This window comes from Schistocerca nitens, chromosome 4 (assembly GCF_023898315.1).
Source record: "Schistocerca nitens isolate TAMUIC-IGC-003100 chromosome 4, iqSchNite1.1, whole genome shotgun sequence".
In the NCBI taxonomy this organism is placed as follows: Eukaryota; Metazoa; Arthropoda; class Insecta; order Orthoptera; family Acrididae; genus Schistocerca; species Schistocerca nitens.
In genome coordinates, this window is record NC_064617.1 from 959,781,177 (window position 1) to 959,807,661 (window position 26,485).

General features: G+C 47.0%; 1 protein-coding gene across 1 annotated transcript in view; it reads left to right on the forward strand.

Annotated features, from left to right (window-relative positions):
- Positions 1–26,485, forward strand: part of LOC126253640 (DNA-binding protein D-ETS-4) — a 184,618-nt gene that overhangs the window by 18,128 nt on the left and 140,005 nt on the right. The gene's annotated exons all lie outside the window — the stretch shown is intronic.

The following is a 26,485-nucleotide window of genomic DNA, read 5'->3' on the forward strand; positions in this document are numbered from 1 at the left end:
ACTGTATGAATTATCTATCTAAATAATACGACGTCCTCCATCGCTAAAATTAAGCATAGCATGGTAATTTCCGGGCCAGTTGTCCAGTACGAAAAAAGAAAAAAAATACTGTGAGCAACATCATTTGCATATGGATATAATTTCTTAGGTACGCGTATATGAGATGATGTCAAATTAACCTAAACAGCAATAAAAATCAGTTGTAAAATAGGCTACATTTGGAAATATAAACAATATCTTAAAAATTAAGACCTGAGATGAAAGAGAGATACTTTTAGCATTTCTTGCTGCGCGGGGTAGCCGCGCGGTCTAGGGCGCCTTGTCACGGTCCACGCGTCTCTCCACGTCGGAGGTTCGAGTCCTCCCACGGGCATGGGTGTGCGTCTTGTTAGTTAGTTTAAGTTAGTTAGTTTAAGTTAGATTAAGTAGTGCGTAAGCTCAGGGACCGATGACCTCAGCAGTTTGGTCCCATAAAACCCTACCACAAATTTTCCAATGTTTTATCATTTCTTCCTCGGGAAAAGAGAGAGAGAACTAAGCGAGAAAGACCTAAGAAGAGATAAACAGACAATGCTGTGGAGCTTACTTAAAGAGTAATCAGTGAAGTGCAGAAGAACAAGAATTAGCCGGCCGGTGTGGCCGTGCGGTCTAGGCGCTTCAGTCCGGAACCGCGTGACCGCTCCGGTCGCAGGTTCGAATCCTGCCTCGGGCATGGATGTGTGTGATGTCCTTAGGTTAGTTAGGTTTAAGTAGTTCTAAGTTCTAGGGGACTGATGACCTCAGATGTTAAGTCCCATAGTGCTCAGAGCCATTTGAACCATTTGAACAAGAATTACTGGTGATCGACCTGTTACTGGCTATAGGATCCATTGTTGTAAATGAGTGGTGAAGAGAGGACCAACGGCTTTTCTGTGCCAAGGATTGGAATCTACATGACTATCCGACGGATGATAAGCGACACATACCAGTTAGAGATTTAGACATTCCAAAACAGCTGCTGCTACTTTAGAGTGTGGATTAGACGTTACTGACAGAATGTTCCGACCAGTTTTCCCGTTAGGTGCGATTTCAGAGTGATATGGAGGCAGCGGGAGAAGAGGTCGGTGCAAGGAGCAGTCCACCACGCAGCACGCGAGTCACAAGTGTGACGTCAAAGACACGTGCCTTTGGGTCAACGGTATACACGCCGTGACGCCGATTATCTCGTCTCGCTTTATCTGTTCTTTTGCCTCATGCACTTGATCACTGACCTGCTCGTACAAATGGCTTTACAGTTCACTGCTGTTTAAAGTGTTGCGGCAACCGTGGCATAAGATAAATCACAGAAAAATACTTTTATGCAACTCTGTCATTCACTTGATTAACTTCAAAAGTAAGAAAGTTCTGCTCTCCCGTTTGTTAATGAGCACCTAAATGACAATTGTTTCTCCTTACTATGGTTCATTTTCAGTGTTGTGTGTTGGGAATGACATTATACGACATGCCATAGCTTTTTTAATGGGGTCCACAGCCACCAGAAGACGAATGACAGCGCTGATACGGCGGTGGCAACATAATGGTCGCTCATTTTCCTAAGCAGTCAGGTTCTGTAAATTTACAGTTATCCCTTTTATCATCAGTTTAGCTTGGTTCAAATGGTTCACATGGCTCTGAGCACTATGGGACTTAACTTCTGAGGTCATCAGTCCCGCTAGAACTTAGAACTACTTAAACTTAGCTAACCTAAGGACATCACACACATCCACGCCCGAGGCAGGATTCGAACCTGCGACCGTAGCGGTCGCGCCGTTCCAAACCGTAGCGCCTAGAACCGCTCGGCCACCCCGGCCGGCCAGTTTAGCTTGTCTCCTGGCATATCCCAGATGGCTTTTTCTCTCCAATGCTCTCCAGTATCTCTGTCACACTGCAAACTATCTCTGCTTTTCTCGTCTTATTACTACTTTGTTTTCTCCTTTACATCACAACTGACAATCTTACCCTATTATTTCAGGCTCTTCCTCTGATCAGTATAGATTCATTTTGTCCTGTTGTTCAAAACGGCTTCCACTCTTCTCGGAATGGATAAATACAGGTCCTGTACATTCTCCAAGGGAATATTATAGAAGTCTTCCTGCAAAATAGTGGCAGGTTCGGGTAATAACGATGGAGCTGGACAGCAATCACGCACCATTCTCTGCAAAGTAGCCCAGGAGGCTCAACAGATGCGATAATTCATTCTCGTGCTCTCAAAACCAGTCCTAGACGATGCGGGCTCTGTCGGCTTGGACCACAGGATCACCATTGCGGAAGAAACTTTGTGCTATGAGATGGACCTGATCGCCAAAACGGTCACATAATCCTTAGGACAAAAACATTGTACCATAGGATGAAGCTGATCGCCAAAATTGTCACATAAACCTTGGGAAACAAAACATTGGGGTCGACTGATCGTCAAAATGGTCAGACAATCCTCGGGAACCAGACCTAGTACCGTGGGATGGACATGATCAGTCAAAATGGTCACATAATGTTTGGTAGTAATGTGACCCTGGAGAGCGCCCATGGTGCTCTCGGAATACCACGATATGGCTGCCAAAATCATCACTGAACCCCCTCTATATTTCCCTCTTGGCATGTAAACTCAGACAGAAGTTTGAATCAAGATTCATCCGACCGGATGACTCTTCCAATGCTCCATACTCCATAGGCCACGTTTTAGGCTTTGGCACCATGTTATCCTGTTAAGGGTATTTGCGTCGCTGATGAGTAGTTTTGCAGTTCCAGGTCGCCTTGTAATTCCCCGCTTACGGAACACTATTCATATTGTTTTGGTACTGACAGGCCTCGCACGTGACTTTTGCACCTGTCGCTCTCTTTCTCTCCGTCACAGTCCTCTTCAATGATCGTCTGTCATGATCACTCAACACATACTTTCGTCCGCGTTGTCACTTAGCGGATGATGTTTTTTTCCGCTTTCCCTGCATGTGGTACGGTAGCTCGTGAAGCACCAAACGCTTCAGGTGCCTTGGGTATAAAAGCATCCACCATACGAGCACCAACAATCTGCCCACGTTGATTGATTAATTGATTGATTGATTTTTATTGCCCTAAAACAAAACATTTACAGGGATGTAAAGCTTGTATAAGCAACGTCAATAAATGTACAAACAACAATGACAATAAATACACAAATAATTAATCTATGTTAGAAATTATGCTCACAGAAATCTTCCATCGTATAAAAACAATTTTGAATTAATAAAGATCTTACAAATATCTTAAATTTTTTCAGCTCCAGACTCTTAACTGACTCTGGTAGTTTATTAAATAGCTTTACAGATGTGTGTTTGAAGCTGTTTAGAGTTTTGGTATATGAGCAGTAGTCTCTTCTTACATCATTACTGTGTGGTGTGTTATAACTATGTACATCAGAATTCAGATCAAAACTAGACAAGTTCTTTTTAATGTACAAGAGACATTGAAATATGTATATATATGGCAAGGTCATAATACTAAGTTTAATAAATAATTCTCTACAGAGAGTTCTAGGTGGTACTTTACATATCAGTGTGACAGCTTTTTTCTGGGCTGTAAAGAAGCATTTTGAGTAGCAGTTATTTCCCCACAAGATTGTCCCATACGTTAAATTCACTTAGCTCTGACGTAATGGACTTACTACAGAGAACGCTGTTCTGGCCACGACTGACACCGGCAACGTATTGAGGGAATTGCAGAGGAGCCATTCGTGGTCCAGTACAACTGCACAACCAATAGGCATGGCCGACATCTGCATTTATGTCCAAGCAGGCATTTCACGCGATGTTTTCATATTGTTGTCCAATCTCTGAATATTGCTCATGTGTCATACAAAATGTAATGTTTATTCACTAGGAAGTCTGGTTAAATGTACGAGAGGGTTTGAAGGTCGTAATCCTGCAAGGTGAAATAATAGCATAAATAAATGAATTAATACAATCGATTTCCTTTCATATGTTGCGACGGAATAATGATAGTATATAAGCTGCACATGCCCTAATCTCTCCTAGGTTTATACCTTTCATCGCTACGGGATATGTAGGGTGACTCAGCTCCCCCTATCCGCTGGTTTTATGCAACTCACAACACCCTCAAATACCACGTGCAAGATTTTCATATTCTCTTGCTGGCTTTGTGCAAACTATTGGTCCTTTCACAATATATACAAATGACCTAGTAGATAGTGTCGGAAGTTCCATGCGGCTTTTCGCAGATGATGCTGTAATATACAGAGAAGTTGCAGCATTAGAAAATTACAGCGAAATGCAGGAAGATCTGCAGCGGATAAGCTCTTGGTGCAGGGAATGACAAATGAAACGTATTGCGAATACATAGAAAGAAGGATCCTTCATTGTGTGATTATATGATATCGGAACAAACACTGGTAGCAGTTACTTATGTAAAATATCTGGGAGTATGCGTACGGAACAATTTGAAGTGGAGTGATCATATAAAATTAATTGTTGGTAAGGCGGGTGCCAGGATGAGATTCATTGGGAGAGTGCTTAGAAAATGTAGTCCATCAACAAAGGAGGTGGGTTAGAAAACACTCGTTCGACCTATATTTGAGTATTGCTCATCAGTGTGGGATCCGTACCAGGTCGGGTTGACAGAGGAGATAGAGAAGATCCAAAGAAGAGCGGCGCGTTTCGTCACATGGTTATTTGGTAAGCGTGATAGCGTTACGGAAATGTTTAGCAAACTCAAGTGGCAAATTCTGCAAGAGAGGCGCTCTGTATCGCGGTGTAGCTTGCTGTCCAGGTTTCGAGAGGGTGCGTTTCTGGAAGAGGTATCGAATATATTGCTTCCCCCTACTTATACCTCCCGAGGAGATCACGAATGTAAAATCAGATATTCGAGCGCGCACGGAGGCTTTCCGGCAGTCGTTCTTCCCGCGAACCATACGCGACTGGAACAGGAAAGGGAGGTAATGACAGTGGCACGTAAAGTGCCCTCCACCACACACCGTTTGGTGGCTTGCGGAGTATAAATGTAGATGTAGATGTACAGAAAAAAATGAACAGGACCTTTTACAGGAAATTTAATGTAGTTAAAATTTTGTAGTGGGATGTGGTTTTTGCTACACGCTGTAGTGTTCGAATTATTCAGGAAAAATCTACAAAACAGACGTTCAAAGGCGTTTCTCTTCAGTAAGTCGAAAAACGAGGCCTCGAGAGAAGACATATCAGAGTACAACATTTAACTACATTAAATTTCCTACAAAAAAGTTCTGTTCATTTTATCTGCACGGCTAATAGTCTGCACGTAGCGAGCGAGAGTGCATGGTTTTTGAAGGTGTTGCGGGTTGCATAAAACCTATCGGTAGGGGTGGCTAAATAGCGTTGATACGGTGGTGGCAACATAATGGTCGCATATTTTCCTACGAAGTCAGGTTCCCTAAACTTACAGTTTCGCGAGCGTTACACCGCCTTTCTTCCCCGCTCCTAACCTCTCACCGTCGTTGTTCGGCCGTCGCGTCGCCGGCGTGTCAGCGTGCCCGCTGCCAGGGCGGCGTTAATTCGGGCCGGCAGGGCGTGTGGGCGACGGCAGCAGGTGTGGCAGGGCGGCAGGGGGCGGGGCTTCTGGGAAACGGGCCGCGTAGGACGCTCAGCAGTCCGTGCAACGGCAGGCGTCGGCTTAATGATGGCCGCGGGTCGGAAGGCTACCCTGCTGTGTAACATTGTTCTCTGTACTACTGTCGGAAAAGATCATATACGAGGGCAGTTCAGTAATGGTGCAACACTTTTTTTTCCCTTCAAACATTTTTTTTCTTCTCAACTCCAATACAAAATATTATTCACAACACTTTTGGCAACGAAACCCTGTTTTCCCACATAATCTTCATTCAGTGTGACGGCCTTACGCCACCTTACTGACAGGGCCTGTATGACCGCATGGTACCGCTCTACTGGTCGACGTCAGAGCCAGCCAGCATCTTGCTGTACAAATAACCTCACCATCATCCACGTACTGCTTCCCCCTCAGTGCAGCCCTCATTGGACCAAACAGATGGCATTGGGAATGTGCGAGATCCGGGCATCGGGTGGATGAGGAAGAACAGTCTTATGAAAATTTCTGAGCTCGTCATGGGTGCGGAGGCTTGTGTAAAGCCAGCACAGTCTTGGAGAAGGAGAAATTCGTGTGCAGTTATGTGGCGAAGTCGTTCTTCAGTTTTCTGAGGGTAGCACAATACACTTCAGAGGTGGTCGTTGCACCATGACGGAGGACACCAAATAGAATAACCCCTTCAGAGTTCCGGAAGACCGTTGGCATGACTTAATCGGCTGACGGTGGAGGAGAGGCAGTGTGGAGCCACTCTGTGGATTGCGTTTTTGTTCCCGGTTCGACGTGATGAATCCACGTTTCATCGCTTGTGACGATGTTCGATGGAAAATTATCGCGATCAGCTAAGTAACGCGCAAGCAATTCCGCACAGATTGTCCTTCGTTGCTCTTTATCGTCATCGACTAAGAGGCGAGGAACCCAGCAGTCAAACACTTCTGAGTACCTCAACTGGTGGACGAGTGTGCCAGCACTACCAACAGAGACGTCCAGTCGAGCAGCGAGGTGTTTGATTGTGATCAGCTAATCACCTCGAATGAGGGTGTCCGCACGTTCAAACAATGCAGAAGTCCCAGGTGTGTGCGACCGGTTGACACCCGGGGGATGCGACAGATTTGCGCGATCTTGTTGCGATGACGGCATACGCCTCGCCCAACGACTCGCCGTGCTTTTGTTCACAGCCAAGTCTCCGTAGACATTCTGCAAGCGCCTATGAATATCAGCGACATTCTGGCTTTCTGCCAAAAGAAACTCAATGTCGCCTCTCTGCTTGGAATGCATCTCTGTTACTGGCGGCCCACATCTCGTGGTCGTGCGGTAGCGTTCTCGCTTCCCACGCCCGGGTTCCCGGGTTCGATTCCCGGCGGGGTCAGGGATTTTCTCTGCCTCGTGATGGCTGGGTGTTGTGTGCTGTCCTTAGGTTAGTTAGGTTTAAGTAGTTCTAAGTTCTAGGGGACTTATGACCACAGCAGTTGAGTCCCATAGTGCTCAGAGCCATTTGAACCATTTTTTTTTGTTACTGGCGCCATTTTGAAAGCTACTTACAGCGCCGTCGCCAATTGGAACTTCATGAAACTTTAGGGTCTGAAGCGGAAATATTCCACAAATTCCGCATTTTTTCCCAACCGAAATTGGTAGAGAGAAAAAACTGTGTGGCATTACTTATTGGATGCCCCTCGCACGCCTCAGGTCTCTAAGACTTTGTTACAGCAGAGCATATACGTTCAGTACCAGGTCAAAAGCATCCAGACACCTATTAGTGGACATTAATACGGGGTGTGCCCACTCTTTGCCTTTATGGCGGCTTGAACTCTACTGGGGACTATTTCAGTGAGGTGTCCGAATGTCTGTGGAGGAATTGCAGCCCGTTCTCCCTCGAGATCTGAGACCAGACAAGGTGGGAATTTTGGGCGCTGGCGTCTGGGAAGAAGTCGACGTGTCATCCCAAAGGTGTTCCATCAGGACTCTGGACACGCCAGTTCATCTCAGGAATGTTACTGTCCATAAACCATTGCCTCACATATCTTGCTTTGGCAGTATGCATTTACCGTTTTCTTCAGCGCAATAAAGGGCACCATACCTTAACCACGAAAAAATACCGTTCTTCTTAAGACCAATTCCTCTGCACTTCACTGTTGGCTGTACACGTGATGGCAGGTAACGTTCTCCTGGCATTCGCCAAAACCAAACCCATCGGATTGCCAAAGGGCCTTGTGTGATTCATCGTTCCAAGTCGTTCGCTTCCAATCATTCACTATACAGTGATGTCGCCCTTTACACCACCTCACGCGTCAATTAGTAGTGACTACAGAAATGTGTGTCTTATGAGGAGCTGCTCCAACACAGTAGGGCCTACTCCATTATTCTTATCTCGCTGGCCACAGTAACTATGTTATACGGACTACTAGTAGCGTTTTGAAACGCACAAGTGATCCTTTCGCTGTATTTCATGCGATTTTGTACAACCACCCCCCGCAATGCTCCGTGGTTCCCCACTGTCAGTTCATTAGGTCTGTCTGGCCTTTGTTTGTATGTGGTTCTTCCTTCGCGTTTTCACTTCTTAATCGCATCGCCAATAGTAGGCTTGGGCAGCTTTAGAAGGGTTGAAATTTCCCGATGGTCTTTTTACTAGGGGTGACATTAAAAGAATACTCCGCGTTCGAAGCAAATGAGCTCTCGTGACCGATCCATTCTGCTGTAACTGTTTCTGTACTGACAGCACAACATTCCCCTTCTCCTTTCACACTGGTGGGTCCGCCTCTTGTACGCTTCTGGTCCGTTTCGTATTTCGTAAGGATGTCCGAGTATTTTTCATCAGACACTGTATCTACTGCAACCAGTGATAATTTTTAGAAATTAAAAATCTTACGTAAAACAGTGCACGATGAGTGAAATTCTCAGGAAAACATACTCACATCAAAAAGAGGTATGCATCAACTCGGTTCCGAGAGATCCGGAACCTGTACAGAAAATTGGAATAGAGATCGACATAGATATCATTTCCGCCCTTTTTATTGCTCATGAAATCACACATTGCATGTTGTACCACCATACAGCGAGACCTTCAGAGGTGTTGGTCCAGATTACTGTACACACCGGTACCTCTAATACCCAGTAGCATTTCCTCTTGCATTGATGCATGCCTGTATTCGTCGTGGCATACTATCCGCAAGTTCACCAAGGTACTGTTGGTCCAGATTGTCCCACTCCCCAACGGCGATTCGGCGTAGATCCCTCAAAGAGGTTGGTGGGTCACGTTGTCCATAAACAGCCCTTTTCAATCATTCCCAGGCATGTTCGAGAGGGTTCATGTCTGGAGAGCATGTTGGCCACTCTAGTCGAGCGATGTCGTTATCCTGAAGGAAGTCATTCACAATATGTGCACGATGGGGGTGCGAATTGTCGTCCATGAAGACGAATGCCTCGCCAATATGCTGCTGATATGGTTGCACTATCGGTCGGAGGATGGTATTCACGTATCGTACAGCCGGTACGGCGCCTTCCATGACCACCAGCGGCGTACGTCGGCCCCACATAATGCCACCCCAAAACAGCAGGGGACCTCCACCTCGCTCCACTCGCTGGACAGTGTGTCTGAGGCGTTCAGCCTGACCGGGCTGCCTCCAAACACGTTTCCGACGACTGTGTGATTGAAGGCATATGCGGCACTCATCGGTGAAGAGAACGTGATGCCAATCCTGAGCGGTCCATTCGGCATGTTCTTGGACCCATCTGCACCGCGCTGCATGGTGTTGTGGTTGCAAAGATGGACCTCGCCATGGACGTCAGAAATGAAGTTGCGCATCATGCAGCCTATTCCGCACAGTTTGAGTCGTAACACGACGTCCTGTGGCTGCACGGAAAGCGTTATTCAACATACACTCCTGGAAATGGAAAAAAGAAGAACACATCGACACCGGTGTGTCAGACCCACCATACTTGCTCCGGACACTGCGAGAGGGCTGTACAAGCAATGATCACACGCACGGCACAGCGGACACACCAGGAACCGTGGTGTTGCCCGTCGAATGGCGCTAGCTGCGCAGCATTTGTGCACCGCCGCCGTCAGTGTCAGCCAGTTTGCCGTGGCATACGGAGCTCCATCGCAGACTTTAACACTGGTAGCATGCCGCGACAGCGTGGACGTGAACCGTATGTGCAGTTGACGGACTTTGAGCGAGGGCGTATAGTGGGCATGCGGGAGGCCGGGTGGACGTACCGCCGAATTGCTCAACACGTGGGGCGTGAGGTCTCCACAGTACATCGATGTTGTCGCCAGTGGTCGGCGGAAGGTGCACGTGCCCGTCGACCTGGGACCGGACCGCAGCGACGCACGGATGCACGCCAAGACCGTAGGATCCTACGCAGTGCCGTAGGGGACCGCACCGCCACTTCCCAGCAAATTAGGGACACTGTTGCTCCTGGGGTATCGGCGAGGACCATTCGCAACCGTCTCCATGAAGCTGGGCTACGGTCCCGCACACCGTTAGGCCGTCTTCCGCTCACGCCCCAACATCGTGCAGCCCGCCTCCAGTGGTGTCGCGACAGGCGTGAATGGAGGGACGAATGGAGACGTGTCGTCTTCAGCGATGAGAGTCGCTTCTGCCTTGGTGCCAATGATGGTCGTATGCGTGTTTGGCGCCGTGCAGGTGAGCGCCACAATCAGGACTGCATACGACCGAGGCACACAGGGCCAACACCCGGCATCATGGTGTGGGGAGCGATCTCCTACACTGGCCGTACACCACTGGTGATCGTCGAGGGGACACTGAATAGTGCACGGTACATCCAAACCGTCATCGAACCCATCGTTCTACCATTCCTAGACCGGCAAGGGAACGTGCTGTTCCAACAGGACAATGCATGTCCGCATGTATCCCGTGCCATCCAACGTGCTCTAGAAGGTGTAAGTCAACTACCCTGGCCAGCAAGATCTCCGGATCTGTCCCCCATTGAGCATGTTTGGGACTGGATGAAGCGTCGTCTCACGCGGTCTGCACGTCCAGCACGAACGCTGGTCCAACTGAGGCGCCAGGTGGAAATGGCATGGCAAGCCGTTCCACAGGACTACATCCAGCATCTCTACGATCGTCTCCATGGGAGAATAGCAGCCTGCATTGCTGCGAAAGGTGGATATACACTGTACTAGTGCCGACATTGTGCATGCTCTGTTGCCTGTGTCTATGTGCCTGTGGTTCTGTCAGTGTGATCATGTGATGTATCTGACCCCAGGAATGTGTCAATAAAGTTTCCCCTTCCTGGGACAATGAATTCACGGTGTTCTTATTTCAATTTCCAGGAGCGTAGTAGCGTTGCTGTCAGGCTTCCTCCGATCATAATCCGTAGGTAGCGGTCATCCACTGCAGTAGTAGCACTTGGGCCGCCTGAACGAGGCATGTGATCGACATTTCCTGTCTCTCTGCATCTCCTCCATGCCCAAACTTTGCATCGCTTTGGTTCACTCTGGGACGCCTCGACACTTCCCTTGTTGAGAGTCCTTCCTGGCACAAAGTAACAATGCGGACGCGATCGAACCGCGGTATTGACCGTCTAGGCATGGTTGAACTACAGACAACACGAGCCGTGTACATCCTTCCTGGTGGAATGACTGGAGCTGATCGGCTGTCGGACGCCCTCCGTCTAATAGGTGCTGCTCATGCATGGTTGTTTACATCTTTGGGCGGGTTTAGTGATATCTGTGAACAGTCAAAGGGACTGTGTCCGTGATACAAGATCGACAGTCAACGTCTATCTTCAGGATGTGTTTATTTATATGAAAAGAAACAGCCTGATGAGCAACACCGCTTTGTGAGATATTTACGAATAACTTTTGCTACAGAATGTGTTATTTTTCACTTCACCTTCCAGCATTCTTCAAGAAATGCGCGCTAGAAGCAAACTGGTGAACGTCTGGTGGCGTAAGAAAAGATGATGTAATGTTATGCAACAAATGTTTGTTAGAAATGCAAAAAATACAGCTTTAGCCTCGGATTCGTTCTCACGCAAAGGAGTATCTACTTTGTTGGCGATAATGCGCTATCGAACTGATAAGTTTGAGAGGAAGACGAGAATAACGCTTACGTACATTGCTGCTGATAATGACAGAAGTGAACATTCGAGTAGCACGACTCTTGAACGCGGCCGCAACGGCTGGCGCACGGATGGCAGTAGAACGCCAGACGGCTCGAAGTGATAATAAATCGGAGTCTCGGATTTGTCCGTAACATCTCAATTATGTTGGGGAGAGAGCACAATGCCCGGTTACCTGAAGTGACGACCACGATATGAACCGCTGGAGCTATCGTCTCACTTAGTAGTTTCTGAGTTTTTAAATTACCGTATAGCTGCTAACAAAATACGGACCATAACAATTTTATGCCGCTCACACCTGCCATTATCACAGTGCATCGTTACATAGCGTTCATTTACAGTGAACTTCTTTCTTCACGTAAAAGCATTCATTTTTAATACAAGACAAGAGATGATATATGTGCTGTGTTGCCATGAAGCAACCAGAGTATAAAAATCAATACTCGATTCACTCTTCCAAGCTAGTGGTTACATAGTTAATATTATTGGCATATGTTGTTGAAGTCTGATACGTTTATTATAGAATACCCAGGAGCTGCGTATATTTTAATCCTCATTGTACTAGTGATGCAAGGTTATTATTTCCCTTACCCATTCGATACTTCCGATGCCGATACGTTCGTATTCGTTAAGCTACTACGAAATTATCGAATACTTGGCATCGATAGTTACACCATAGATATCGAAATTTACTTACTTGAGTATCGGAACGTCCCTGTCCTTAGTGTTACTCAAAGTGACGCATCTCACGATGCTGCAGTAACTACAATCGACTGTCGTTAATTCGAACCTCAATGGACCAAGTTGCTCCATGGATCAAATTAATTAGAAGTTTCATGATAAAACCACGGTAACTCGAAGAAATCCTACGTGTTTTGGCACAGTCGATATACTGAAGTGGTTGTCATAGAAGACAGCCCAGCTAACACATTTAATTCGAAATCAGTGGCTGTGTAGCTCCTGGCAATCCGAATTGTTTCGTCAGTTTTCCAAATAATTATTTCGCGACGCTCCATCTGTTTTCTCAATAGTACATGCTTACTAGAGTACATAAATAGTTGAAAAAGATGACTTGAAAGAAGTACAAATGTTTGACTTTACCAGAAAAAAGCAGGTTATTGACGCCGTGTAATGTGGTGTGAAAAAGAGGAGGATTTAGTGAAAACTTCAGGGATTCCGTCATCCAGACTGTCGACAATCCTGAAGCCTAACGACAATATACATACAAAATACACTACTGGCCATTAAAAGTGCTACACCAAGAAGAAGTGCAGACGATAAATGGCTATTCATTGGACAAATATACTAGAACTGACATGTGACTACATTTTCACGCAATTTGGGTGCATAGATCCTGAGAAATCAGTACCCAGAACAACCACTTCTGGCCGTAATAACGGCCTTCACACGCCTGGGCATTGAGTGAAACAGAGCTTGGATGGCGTCTACAGGTACAGCTGCCCATGCAGCTTCAACACGATACCACATTTCATCAAGAGTAGTGACTGGCGTATTGTGACGAGCCAGTTGCTCGGCCACCATTGACCAGAGATCACAATGTGCTGGCCAGGGCAGCAGTCGAACGTTTTCTGTATCCGGAAAGGCCCGTACAGGACCTGCAAGATGCGGTCGTGCATTATCCAACTGAAATGTAGGGTTTCGCAGGGATCGAATGAAGGGTAGAACCACGGGTCGTAACACATCTGATCGTCCACTGTTCAAACTGCCGTCAATGCGAACAAGAGGTGACCGAGACGTGTAAACAATGGCACCCCATACCATCACGCCGGGTGATACGCCAGTATGGCGATGACGAATACACGCTTCCAATGTGCGTTCACCGCGATGTCGCCAAACACGGATGCGACCATCATGATGCTGTAAACAGAACCTGGATTCATCCGAAAAAATGAGGTTTTGCCATTCGTGCACCCAGGTTCGTCGTTGAGTACACCCGTCTCAGGCGCTCCTGTCTGTGGTGCAGCCTCAAGGGTAACCGCAGCCATGGTTTCAGAGCTTATTGTCCATTCTGCTGCAAACGTCGTCGACTGTTCGTGCAGATGGTTGTTGTGTTGCAAACGTCCCCATCTGTTGACTCAGGGATCGAGACGTGGCTGCACGATCCGTTACAGCCATGCGGATAAGATGCCTGTCATCTCGACTGCTAGTGATACGAGGTCGTTGGGATCCAGCACGGCGTTCCGTATTACCTTCCTGAACTCACCGATTCCATATTCTGCCTACAGTCATTGTATCTCGACCAACGCGAGCAGCAATGTCGCGATACGATAAACCGCAATCGCGATAGGCTACAATCTGACCTTTATCAAAGCCGGAAACGTGATGGAACGCATTCCTCCTCCTTACACGAGGCATCACAACAACGTTTCACCGGGCAACGCCGGTCAACTGCTGTTTGTGTATGAGAAATCGGTTGGAAACTTTCCTCATGTCGACACGTTGTAGGTGTTGCCACCGGCGCCAACCTTGTGTGAATGCTCTGAAGAGCTAATCATTTGCATATCACAGCATCTTTGTCCTATCGGTTAAATTTCGCTTCTGTAGCACGTCATCTTCGTGGTGTAGCAATTTTAATGGGTAGTAGTGTGCAAAAATCAGTTCTTTTAATTTGGGTTGTGGTGCACTGAACTACGTATGTTATTGAAACTGCTGTACCATTTTGTAACTTACATCATTTCTTCGACCTTTTTCCTGATTCCACCTTGGTAAGTGCAACTTTTGTTAAATCAATCTCTCAGTAGCTAGAACTTTTTCTTAGGTCTCTTGAACCTCGAATTGTATTTACGTGAAGAGAGACAGGGAGCGCACGGGCACCTAGCTGCTGCTGTAAGGAGCAGGAGGCGTGTAGCCTTGGCAGTGGGGACTTCCAGCGTAGCCGTGGGCCGCACTCAGACCGCCGCCTACCCAGCTAGAGCAACCGGGTAGCGGCTGCTCCAAGGACGAAGCGGGCGCTGCGAGAAAGGCAGGTCCTGCCACGTCGCTAGCCCGACAGCAGTACGGATCAATCACTGTGAAAACGACTCAGCGCACGTTGAAAAAAAGAAGTTGAGCAACACAATAATAATTTGCGGATTACCGAAGTTCTGTTTCACAACTGACATCAGAGCCGTACAACGTCAATGACTGAAACCCAACTTGACGAAAACTATAGCAGTTAAACCGGAAAATCTTCCGGTAACGCAACTCTAAATGGATTGAACTTTCCACTTCTGCGCCTCGGCAGCAGCGCGGTCAGCACGGCGGATTCCTAAGCGAAGGACCCCGGGTTCGATTCTCGGCCAGGTTGGAGATTTTTCTCCACTCAGGGGCTGGGTGGTGAGTTGTCCTTACGTTTGTATCACCGTAGTTGCTATCACATTATGAACATGGCTGAATAATCACAGCCCGAGAAGGGAAAAAAAAGCTTTATCTCGGTAAGCCCTTACATCCTCCAAGTCTTTTTGCAATATTCACAACAGTTAGTACCACATACCTTTACCCTTCATCAACGATGGTTGCTCCTTTTGGTTTCACGGGTGATTATGTCGTTTCATGACGAAATTTTTCCGATTAGATGCCATATTAGAGCAACTGTATCTTTACTGCAGTATTCTTGCTTTGTTTGACGGAAGTAAGACATTCGTCTTTCTTTTTTCTGGACGCCATACAAGAAGGGCGCAGTGTACATATTTGGAGGTGCTACCACGCATTATTTTGAACTGTAACTCTAAATAAATGGCTGGAATCTTAATAAAAGTACCGTATTCCACAATCTTTATTGGTATTACTCAAATCCCGCCTATTTTGGCTCTGAGCACTACGGGACTTAACTGCTAAGGTCATCAGCCCCGCCGGCCGCGGTGGCCGTGCGGTTCTAGGCGCTGCAGTCCGGAACCGCGGGACTGCTACGGTCGCAGGTTCGAATCCTGCCACGGGCATGGATGTGAGTGATGTCCTTAGGTTAGTGAGGTTTAAGTAGTTCTAAGTTCTAGGGGACTGATGACCTAAGATGTTAAGTCCCATAGTGCTCAGAGCCATTTCAACCATATTTTTCATCAGCCCCCTAGAACTTAGAACTACTTAAACCTAACTAACCTAAGGACATCACACACATCCATGCCCGAGGCAGGATTCGAACCTGCGACCGTAGCGGTAACGCGGTTTCAGACTGTAGCGCCTAGAACCGCTCGGCCACCCCGGCCGGGCCCCGCCTATTTTATTGTTGTGGAAAAATTTATAGATGCGTCTCTAGCATTTGTTGATGATGTCGCCACTTTCCTGGAGCAAAGCAGATAAGCTGCCGACGCCGTTTCAGAGTAAGAACAAATGTTACAATCTGAAATATGGGTAAGGAAGGTATAAACAAGTAAAATAAGGTAAAAGAAATAGGGATATTACACCTGCAAGGTCTAGCATTATCTAACGCCTGTGACAATTTTTGTTAGTACCAAAATATTGAATAATTATGGTGTGTTTTAGACCTATTTGCTACTCAGTTACGCACCGCCCGTCCAAAAAATCTGAGGCGGATTTTATTCCCGGCTGCGCCGTTGCTGCGTTGCCATATTGAACTAACAACTGTAGCGAGCAGCTGTATATTTGACAACACCGATGTGAGCAGGCAATGTTTAGTAGTGGAGGTGTGGCCGTAGCGTGTCAGAGTTGTGTCGGAAGTCGCACTGGAGCAATACCTCTAAATTAAACCAAGTGTTCAAGATATTTTCTAAAATCTCTGAAGAAGGCAAAAGTATGTGCAAAGTTCGTCCCGCACACCTTGACTCCCGACGTCTAGACACCTGCCTCGACTTGATTAAAATACAAAATGAGGACGATTCTTTTCTAGAAAAAAATCATAGAGGATGACGAGACTTGATATTATCAACATGAACCTAGCATAAAGCGACTAAGTACAGAAATTCAAATGAAGCATCAATGCTTTGACGACATAACGGACATTCAAGCCAATGTGACGCACGAGTTGAATAACATCCCAAAGAAGGACTTTTCCAACAGCTTCACGTGGTTGTCTGAACGGACATTCCGTGTGCTGTACTCAAATAGATTTGGGGGGGGGGGGGGGGGGAGAGGATGGGGCGGCGATGGGGGTTCAAAAATGGTTCAAATGGCTCTGAGCACTATGTGACTTAACTTCTGAGGTCATCAGTCGCCTAGAACTTAGAAGTAATTAAACCTAACTAAGGACATCACACACATCCATGCCCGAGGCAGGATTCGAACCTGCGACCGTAGCGGTCGCTCGGTTCCAGACTGTAGCGCCTAGAACCGCACGGCCACTCCGGCCGGCGGCGATGGGGGTGGGGGGGAAGGGAGAGACTTTGTAGAAATGTAGAAAACAAGAAGCATTAAGAACACTATCTTAATTCTTCTATATTTTTTATGATTCCTATCTCCAGACTTTTTAGGAAAAAAATGGCTCAAATGGCTCTGAGCACTATGGGACTCAACTGCTGTGGTCATAAGTCCCCTAGAACTTAGAACTACTTAAACCTAACTAACCTAAGGACAGCACACAACACCCAGCCATCACGAGGCAGAGAAAATCCCTGACCCCGCCGGGAATCGAACCCGGGAACCCGGGCACTTTTTAGGACTGACGGGACATGTTACTTACCGAATATTGAATAACGTTTTCTACAAACGAGTGACCGCTCTTTGTTTGCTTTAACCCCCCCGTTACACTGACTGTTAAGGCGATATATTACAGCATCTCCTTATTTCAATCTTCACGCACCTCATCTTCGTTTGTTGATGCCTTCACAGATTACTAGAACTTCACTCACTGTCCCTTTCCGTATTTTTCTGATTCTTTTCATTCTGCATTTGTCCCTCTTGGTCTTTCTTTACATTTCAGTTTTGTTTCTGTAGACTCTGCTCGCATGCTTTAGCCTCATACCATTCCCCTGTCAAGTACTAGGTTTTCTGTGTTTTACCTGATCACATGACAATAATGCCGGGATGGTTTCTTCAGGAAGGCGACGTCAGGTTTCTGGCCCCAATCAAAAACGTGCTTCGTCTCGTACGTTCCTGACTTCGACGTGGTGCAAAACTCTAACATCATACTTCTCACCTTGGTCGCGATTACAGCATGAACATGGGAATCCATAAATTGCCTTAATATTGATCGCTGAAAAGATATTATTACATGTTGTAAATAAGTAATTTTCGTCTCAGTAGCTACGCTGAAACAGCAGAGCCACCGTCAAAGCATCAAGTAGTGTCGAGTTTAAATCGTAAACCGTATATGCAGCCACTGAAATGAGAAGACGTTTCCGGGAGACGCCATAAATAAATCTGCTAGTCTCCTTTTGCAAAAGAACGATTCCTCAACACCATTCTGTCTCTAGCACGAGTCAGTAACAAGATTTTTGCCCCCTTTCGGCAGCAGCTTTTGTCTGTATTTTGGTGAGATGCACTTGAAAGAAGACTGTACATTCCCCGCTGCCGTGAATATTGTCACCGGTAGAAAAGTGTCCCTTGAGCCGTCGAGGAGTGGAGGGTAAGACGCCTTTAGAAAACGATTCCGACGAGGAATATGAATAACAGCTATCATGTGCAAAAGAACAAGGCAATAAAGAAGTAGAAGATTTTGCAAGAAGATTGCGAGCGAGAAAAACATTGACACTGTCAGTTGGAATTTAGACACCTGTTGACGGCAGGACTCTATTCACAGACGGGCGAACGGTGTTGTGCGCTAGGTACTTTTCCTCTGACGGCGTTCCGTTAGAAGGAATTGGGAAAGGGAATGGAGAAAATCCCCAGCCTGCAAACAGCTCGCTCAGACTTGGCAGTCAGAAAACACCGCTTATCGCTCGCTGCTGTCTGCAGATAGTGGAAAGCTGGAACAGCTCTGTTATTGATTTCTGTGCCATCAGAAAAGCCTGACTGAGGCGAGACGTCGCCTGCACCCGACTTACCAGGCCGTTTTGTCCGTAGTCGTACGAAACTCGTAAGTCCTCCTGTCTGAGTTTCAATGCAGGTTGCAGTGCGCTCAGGCAGCGCCCACACTAATGTTACGTCTGATCCTCAAAAAAGAAACAGTTCTTCTCGAAAGACTTGGAAGGAACTGCCACGATTTACACTGCTGGCCACCGTAAATGCAACACCAAGAAAGACAAGAGGTAGCACAACAAAATTTTTTTTGTAGATAACATGTTGACCGAGTATCAACTGATTACGTTTACAGACGTCTGTGACATGTGGTTCCTGCCAGAATCAGTAGCCAGAGTAGCCGCCATTGTTGGAGATCACCGCTGCCACACGTCTCGGCATTGAGTCAAAGAGACGTTGGATGTGTTCCTGGGGTACAGCAGCCCAAGCAGCTTCCACACGTTGCCAAAGATCATCTGGTGTGGCAGCTGGGGATGTAATCTGGCTGGGTCACTCGTTGAGCAACCATGGACCACATGTTTTCTATCGGCTAAAGATCCGGAGAGCGAGCCGGCCAGGGAAGCAATTCAATCTGGTTATTGACGAAGAACCTTTGGACAATGCGTGCCACGTGTGGTCGCGCATTATCCTGTTGAAATATGGCTGTGCCTGAGCCCTGAAGGTAAGGAAGGACAACTGGCTCCAGCACCTCGGATATGTAGCGCCGGCTATTTAAAGTACCGGCAATGCGTACCAGAGGCGTGCGAGAGTAATATCCAATACCGCCCCATACCATAATACCCGGTGCAAGACCAGTGTGGCGGTGCATAATGCAGCTGTCCAGCATCCTCTCTCCACGGTGTCTCCACACTCGAATCCGACCATCGTGGTGCTGCAGACAGAAGCGTGCCTCGTCAGTAAAGACAACGTCATTCCATTCTGCCGTCCACATCAGTCTGTCATCACACCATTGGCGACGGAGACGTCTGTGGTTCTGCGTCAATGGTAGACGAAGCAATGGACGTCTTGCGGACAGACCACTCTGCTGTAAACGGCGTCGAATGGTACGCGCAGACACTGGATGATGCGTTACAGACGCAATGTGCTGTGCTACGGTTCGGGATGTCACTGAGCGATCCGTCACTGCCATGCGCACAATTTGCCTATCAGCACGTGCAGTGGTGCACCGAGGTGAATGCGATCGACCACGTCGGTCCGTCGTACCCTCCTGCATCCAACGGTCACATATCCGCATTACAGTTGTTTGGTTTCGTCCAACACGACTAGCGATTTCTCTGTATTATAATCCACAACCTCGGTAAGCCACTATCCTTCCTCTGTCGAACTCGGATACTTGATCAAACGATGTTCGCTGTTGTCTACGAGGCATAACTGATCGTCTTGTGAAACAACCACAAGGTAAACACACGTGCCGAACGTACACTCGTCGAAATCGCCAAGCCTTAAATGGCGCTATGAGGTGGCGCCACAGGCGCGCGTGATGTGCGTCTGCGCTGAAATTCTAATCAGTTGCATATCTCATCGCTGCAAACTCATGGTGTAAATTTCACTTGATTCGGATGCTTCCTTCAGGGTGTTGCATTTACGGTGGCCAGCAGTGTACGTCCTCGTTGAACAACCTTGCCACCATCCATAACGCCACAAGGGGTAACAGGCTTAGAAGTACCACATGCTGCTCCTGTACAATGTGCGTTTCCGAGAAATCTGATTTCAGAGTTTTACGAGCCTGTTGAATGCCATTCTAGAGCGCCGTGGCGTTACCGCAACCTGTTAAGACAGTAAACTACACTGCTGGCCACCGTAAATGCAACACCCTGAAGGAAGCATCCGAATCAATTGAAATTTACACCATGAGTTTGCAGCGATGAGATATGCAACTGATTAGAATTTCAGCGCAGACGCACATCACGCGCGCCTGTGGCGCCACCTCATAGCGCCATTTAAGGCTTGGCGATTTCGACGAGTGTACGTTCGGCACGTGTGTTTACCCTGTGGTTGTTTCACAAGAAGATCAGTTATGCCTCGTAGACAACAGCGAACATCTTTTGATCAAGTATCCGAGTTCGACAGAGGAAGGATAGTGGCTTACCGAGATTGTGGATTATTATACAGAGAAATCGCTAGTCGTGTTGGACGAAACCAAACAACTGTAATGCGGATATGTGACCGTTGGATGCAGGAGGGTACGACGGACCGACGTGGTCGATCGCAATCATCTCGGTGCACCACTGCACGTGCTGATAGGCAAATTGTGTGCATGGCAGTGACGGATCTCTCAGTGACATCCCGATCCATAGCACAGCACATTGCGACTGTAACGCATCATCCAGTGTCTGCGCGTACCATTCGACGCCGTTTACAGCAGAGTGGTCTGTCCGCAAGACGTCCATTGCTTCGTCTACCATTGACGCAGAACCACAGACGTCTCCGTCGCCAATGGTGTGATGACAGACGGATGTGGATGGCAGAATGGAATGACGTTGTCTTTACTGAAGAGGCACGCTTCTGTCTGCAGCACCACGATGGTCGGATTCGAGTGTGGAGACACCGTGGAGAGAGGATGCTGGACAGCTGCATTATGCACCGCCACACTGGTCTTGCACCGGGTATTATGGTATGGGGCGGTATTGGATATTACTCTCGCACGCCTCTAGTACGCATTGCCGGTACTTTAAATAGCCGGCGCTACATATCCGAGGTGCTGGAGCCAGTTGTCCTTCCTTACCTTCAGGGCTCAGCCACAGCCATATTTCAACAGGATAATGCGCGACCACACGTGACACGCATTGTCCAAAGGTTCTTCGTCTATAACCACATTGAATTGCTTCCCTGGCCGGCTCGCTCTCCGGATCTTTCGCCGATAGAAAACATGTGGCCCATGGTTGCTCAACGAGTGACCCAGATTACATCCCCAGCTGCCACACCAGATGATCTTTGGCAACGTGTGGAAGCTGCTTGGGCTGCTGTACCCTATGAACACATCCAACGTCTCTTTCACTCAATGCCGAGACGTGTGGCAGCGGTGATCTCCAACAATGGCCGCTACTCTGGCTACTGATTCTGGCAGGAACCACATGTCACAGACGTCTGTAAACGTAATCATTTGATACTTGGTCAACATGTTATCTACAAAATAAATTTTGTTGTGCTACCTCTTGTCTTTCTTGGTGTTGCATTTACGGTGGCCAGCAGTGTAAAAGGGTGACCGTGCTACTTTCTAGCATTTTTTTAATCTTCCACCGATGACTTTTCAATTGCTACTGAATATCTCGGTTACGGCTTCATTTTAGAAACACAGTTAAACGTAAATTTGCAGTCTACTGTAGTGAAGGAGCATCCAGAATGCTTATGAGCTGTCGACTAGCAAATCGATCATAGCAGGAAGAAAGCAGGCAACACCGACCTATCCCTCGTACAGGGGACATAGCAGTCATCTATTATTGGACCAACTTCCAAAATCATTACAAACACAGTGTACACGTATAGCTTGTATGACTTCACTAAGGTATGTGCATGACTATATCAAAGAAAATGTGCATTTCATGACGAATCCTTATTATACCTCTTCTACATATCACCAAGAATGTATCACTGCTAACTTTAGTATTATAATGTGAAAAAAACACCGTCTGGCTCAGAGCTCTCCCTATTAGCAAGTGCCGGTATCGATCTGTCCTGCAGATCATCTTCAGCTCTAATTTGGAAAAGAAAAAAGGGTTGATAAAAAAAGACAGAAACGCGTAGCATTACAAACCAAAACCGTCAAAGGCAGTACAAATTAAATCAGAACAACATGAAAGATACACATACGTGGCACGGCAAGGTACAGTTTGTCGACAGTGGTATGAATGGCAAACAACCAACTTAAAAATACAAAAGGTGTAGTGGGGGAAAAATTGCATAGTTAGTTAAGTGACATGTGCACGCTCATAGGTTAGGACACTGATACAGAGTAAAGAAATTCTTCCACCATAAGAAAAACAATTAATAACATTAACGAACATGTTAACCTAACACTTTTCAATATGTATGATGTGTTACAAAGTAAAAGATAAAATACAACTGTAGCAACACGTCGACAGTAAACTGTACATTGTACATTTTCCTTCTAGTTCATACATTTCGTAAAAAAGTCCGGAAATAACAAATACTTATAATTACAATTTTAAGAACTGGCTTTCATTTAATAAATAAAAACAAGAATAAAGGTAAAGATACTGAGAACTCCTACTGTAAGTTGAAACTGGGAGAAAGAATTCGGTTACATGTGGGTTTCATTATATTTTGATGTTATTTGTACTACCTTTGATGGTTTTGCTTTTTGACGTTATACTTTTGTAATTTTTTTATTGTCATTCTCTTTTCCTTTAGCAGCTTAGACCCGAAGACGAGCTGCACGACAGATCGAAACCATTAAACGCTAATAAAAAAAACTGTGACCCAGATAGTGTTTTTTCATTTATTATGACTTATGACAACCGAGATTAATGATCATAAAATGTGGCGTCAGTTATTGTCCCTTTCCGCAGGAACTTGATCCGTTGTAGCAATACATGTGTTTGGTGGAAGACTATAAAAAGCTCTCGTGTGGTATTCAACAGGCTCGTGAATCTCTGAAGATCCATTTCTCGAACACACTTTATAACGCATTGTACTGAGTCAGCATTTGTTACATCCAAGTATGTACTACAATCGTGCGAACGATGAGCAAAATCGGTGATGTGTTGGGTGTATGCCTCCCTTGTCAGTAAGATTATGCCGAAAGTTTCGAACTGGGTCTGGATAACAGTGCACAAACACGCCATTGTGAACTGTTTGCGAGTATCTCTCCCTCCATTGGAACGCAAATACACTCCTGGAAATGGAAAAAAGAACACATTGACACCGGTGTGTCAGACCCACCATACTTGCTCCGGACACTGCGAGAGGGCTGTACAAGCAATGATCACACGCACGGCACAGCGGACACACCAGGAACCGCGGTGTTGGCCGTCGAATGGCGCTAGCTGCGCAGCATTTGTGCACCGCCGCCGTCAGTGTCAGCCAGTTTGCCGTGGCATACGGAGCTCCATCGCAGTCTTTAACACTGGTAGCATGCCGCGACAGCGTGGACGTGAACCGTATGTGCAGTTGACGGACTCTGAGCGAGGGCGTATAGTGGGCATGCGGGAGGCCGGGTGGACGTACCGCCGAATTGCTCAACACGTGGGGCGTGAGGTCTCCACAGTACATCGATGTTGTCGCCAGTGGTCGGCGGAAGGTGCACGTGCCCGTCGACCTGGGACCGGACCGCAGCGACGCACGGATGCGCGCCAAGACCGTAGGATCCTACGCAGTGCCGTAGGGGACCGCACCGCCACTTCCCAGCAAATTAGGGACACTGTTGCTCCTGGGGTATCGGCGAGGACCATTCGCAACCGTCTCCATGAAGCTGGGCTACGGTCCCGCACACCGTTAGGCCGTCTTCCGCTCACGCCCCAACATCGTGCAGCCCGCCTCCAGTGGTGTCGCGACAGGCGTGAATGGAGGGACGAATGGAGACGTGTCGTCTTCAGCGATGAGAGTCGCTTCTGCCTTGGTGCCAATGATGGTCGTATGCGTGTTTGGCGCCGTGCAGGTGAGCACCACAATCAGGACTGCATACGACCGAGGCACACAGGGCCAACACCCGGCATCATGGTGTGGGGAGCGATCTCCTACACTGGCCGTACACCACTGGTGATCGTCGAGGGGACACTGAATAGTGCACGGTACATCCAAACCGTCATCGAACCCATCGTTCTACCATTCCTAGACCGGCAAGGGAACTTGCTGTTCCAACAGGACAATGCACGTCCGCATGTATCCCGTGCCACCCAACGTGCTCTAGAAGGTGTAAGTCAACTACCCTGGCCAGCAAGATCTCCGGATCTGTCCCCCATTGAGCATGTTTGGGACTGGATGAAGCGTCGTCTCACGCGGTCTGCACGTCCGGCACGAACGCTGGTCCAACTGAGGCGCCAGGTGGAAATGGCATGGCAAGCCGTTCCACAGGACTACATCCAGCATCTCTACGATCGTCTCCATGGGAGAATAGCAGCCTGCATTGCTGCGAAAGGTGGATATACACTGTACTAGTGCCGACATTGTGCATGCTCTGTTGCCTGTGTCTATGTGCCTGTGGTTCTGTCAGTGTGATCATGTGATGTATCTGACCCCAGGAATGTGTCAATAAAGTTTCCCCTTCCTGGGACAATGAATTCACGGTGTTCTTATTTCAATTTCCAGGAGTGTAGCTGGGAAAAAAATTCTCCCACCGCCGGTATTCGAACTAGCTGCTACCACTAAAAGTGCTACCAAAATTTATAGACCTCAACGATGTAGGTACTCTGCCTCCATAGCTGAAGGGTCAGTGCTGGTGAGTGCGATGAAGGGGAGACGGGTTCGATTCCCGGTACCTCCGGGAAATTTTTCTTTATGGGAAGACTGGTACGCAGTGGACTGAGTTTCCTGAGGCCAAGTAATGAGCTGTTCGACCGAACAGTAGCGATTCCAAGGTCGAGAAAACCGTCAACGAACAGAAGAACGGTGCTGACCATATGACGCTCCATACCGCATCCGATGACGCCACTTGCAGAAGATGACACGGAAGTCGGTAGGGCCAGAACACAGAACTTTTCTTTTTATTTAGTCTTGTAGGTTGCTACTGTTGGGCAAGATCCCTTAACATCTATTATTGGATCAAGCTGACGCGAGGAAAACTCAATAGATCGAGACTAGTAATGGGAGGTGAGTATCAAAGGTACAAGTGTCACTCCAGAGAGATGCTGTGTTATTGGTCTTGAAAGATGGACGCCACGCCTAAATGATTGTCATTATGTGGTGTGGCTAGGTGAATTAGATGATGAACTATCAGAATGCTAACACGAAGGATAGGATGTTAAGATTTTCCAGCTGCAAAATATGGCTTCCACCCGATACCCTTCACTGCGGGATTGATAACTACTTGAGAGAGGTAAAATCTTCTCAGGTATTGTTGAAAGGAAAGTGCGAGTATTAGTTGAGGACCAATTGGATGAAAATCAGTGTGGGTTTAGGCCTCTTAGAGGTTGTCAGGACCAGATCTTTAGCTTCGGCAAATAATGGAAAAGTGTTATGAGTGGAACAGGGAATTGTATCTATGCTTTATAGATCTAGAAAAGGCATATGACCGGGTTCCTAGGAGGAAGTTATTGTCTGTTCTACAAGATTATGGAATAGGAGGCAAACTTTTGCAAGCAATTAAAGGTCTTTACATGGATAGTCAGGCAGCAGTTAGAGTTGACGGTAAATTGAGTTCATGGTTCAGAGTAGTTTCAGGGGTAAGACAAGGCTGCAACCTGTCTCCACTGTTGTTCATATTATTTATGGATCATATGTTGAAAACAATAGACTGGCTGGGTGAGATTAAGATATGTGAACACAAAATAAGCAGTCTCGCATATGCGGATGACTTAGTTGTGATGGCAGATTCGATTGAAAGTTTAATATTTCAGAGGTAGATCAGAAATGTAAGGACTATGGTATGAAGATTAGCATCTCCAAAACGAAAGTAATGTCAGTGGGAAAGAAATATAAACGGATTGAGTGCCAAATAGGAGGAACAAAGTTAGAACAGGTGGACGGTTTCAAGTACTCAGGATGCATATTCTCACAGGATGACAACGTAGTGAAAGAACTGGAAGCGAGGTGTAGCAAAGCTAATGCAGTGAGTGCTCAGCTACCATCTACTCTCTTCTGCAAGAAGGAAGTCAGTACCAAGACTAAGTTATCTGTGCACCGTTCAATCTTTCGACCAACTTTGTTGTATGGGAGCGAAAGCTGGGTGGATTCAGGTTACCTTATCAACAAGGTTGAGGTTACGGATATGAAAGTAGCTAGGATGATTGCA